Here is a 1,952-nt window from a genome sequence, read left to right as displayed (position 1 = left end):
CCAAAGGGGTAACCTGAAGCAGATGGAAACGTTTTCATGCGCTCCTCTGGGAGGAATGAAAAGAAAAGACGAAACCGGAAACAGTAGTAGCCGCAAGAGGAAGTGTCTTCAAGCGCCAAGCAAGCGCTCCTCGTTAGTATAGTGGTGCGTATCCCCGCCTGTCACGTGGGAGACCAGGGATGGATTGCTTGACGGCGAGCCAGGTTGCTTTTCTCCCATCAGATTCCAACCGCTAATGCTAACGCAGTGTGTGGGAGCTTACATGCTTTTCCTTTCCCGTCTTTTTCGGACGACTATTCCAAAGGGGTAACCTGAAGGAATAGGGGCCTGAAGACACGAGGCATTCTTAAACCAGCACTGGGCTGCACGGCCTTCTGTTGTGATCAGGTTATATTCGAGTCAAAAAGCCAGAGCATCCGCTTCCATCCTATGGAGCACGAGCTAAATCGGAAGAGGCAGGGGATACACCTACGCCTATCGGCGCACGTTCCCTGCGGCAGGCTGCTTCACCCATTTGCACCCGACTGGAGACGGCACTGAGCAAGCTTTTTGTCAGGAGTGGGATTCGAACCCACGCCTCCAGGGGAGACTGCGACCTGAACGCAGCGCCTTAGACCGCTCGGCCATCCTGACGCGGGCCCCCTGTCCCGGGGCGGTCTGATGAGCCACCGCGATCCCACTACGCTCCTCGAGTATCGCACTGTTATTAATACTACAGTGTGACTCCAGCATTAAAATGTTTGGAAAATGTGTCGGCTTTTATAATCCAGTGTAGAGCAGCATGTGATGATTTGTGCTACAACACCAAGCGCTCAAAGTGACGTCTGCGTTTGTCGTTGAAACTTTCAACTCTTTCATCACTGATGTAGGAAATAAAAAGAGCAGTTGTGCGCCACACGCAGAGAGGCCGTCAGCAGAGTGGCGCAGCGGAAGCGTGCTGGGCCCATAACCCAGAGGTCGATGGATCGAAACCATCCTCTGCTACATGTGTCCTATGCACGATTCATAAGCATGCCATTGGGTTAGCAAAGTGCCTTCAAATAGTCTGCATCTCCCTTTCTTTAAATTCTGTCCTGAGTTTCTCTCTCGTGTGTGTTTGTGCAAGCTTGACACTTGCGGGACTCTTTAATCTTCACCAATACGGAGATGACCAAATGTGTCTTCGGTTGTTCTGAGGTCTTTGATAGTTTCTTTGAAAGCTTCAACTGAACCTCGAAATCGAAGCAGTTATGTTTATATTGATTTCTCGCGTTAATCATTACGAACCAGGAACAGCCAGCACACTCGGTCGCATTAGTAATTATGTCACGTCTCTACTTAGCAGAGCATTCAAAGGCCCACTGGAAGTAGTAAAGCACTAAAACACTGCAAAACTGAACTCGGGAAAATCATACTGGGAGCTCTGAGCGATGTCTGCATCCAAGCCATCCAATACGGACTCTGAAACCTTGGAATATCAACACTATGATGCGCTACCTTTTACCTGGAGCAAAACGATGGAATTAGAAGAATGCTTACCGCAGGATACAACTGTGCCGCTGTTATTTGGAGCACGGTTTTCACTTGCATGAAAACTACAGCAGAACGTAGAAGGATGATCACTGAGGAGTCCACGCGGGCATGCTGAGGAGATTGTAGGTCGTACATTTCAATGATTACTGACATTTGCGCTGCTGGAGGTACAGTAATCAACAAAGAACAGGGTGTGCTACTCTCGAATCCGGTCAGCACATGATGAAAAGCCAGGAAGTATACCTTGTCAAATTGCCGTCAACAGGGACAAGTTAACCACCAGCTCCACCGGCGCCCGGCTAGCTCAGTCGGTAGAGCATGAGACTCTTAATCTCAGGGTCGTGGGTTCGAGCCCCACGTTGGGCGGTGCCCGTCTCCTTATTAACAAAGTTTCCCGCTCATCCTTGAACCTCTTACACCTCGATGGTACCGAGCACTGC

The 1,952-nt window shown here is 49.9% G+C and overlaps 1 non-coding gene across 1 annotated transcript; it reads right to left on the bottom strand.

The window, feature by feature from the left end:
- Positions 1 to 550: 550 nt before the first annotated feature.
- Positions 551 to 633, bottom strand: trnal-cag (transfer RNA leucine (anticodon CAG)). The gene has a single exon. It is a non-coding gene; the product is annotated as a tRNA-Leu (tRNA).
- Between the last annotated feature and the right edge of the window lie 1,319 nt (positions 634 to 1,952).

Source organism: Lepisosteus oculatus, unplaced genomic scaffold (assembly GCF_040954835.1).
Source record: "Lepisosteus oculatus isolate fLepOcu1 unplaced genomic scaffold, fLepOcu1.hap2 HAP2_SCAFFOLD_39, whole genome shotgun sequence".
NCBI lineage: Eukaryota > Metazoa > Chordata > Actinopteri > Semionotiformes > Lepisosteidae > Lepisosteus > Lepisosteus oculatus.
The sequence above is the reverse complement of the archived record's forward strand: the minus strand, read 5'-3'. Positions and strand labels throughout refer to the sequence as shown.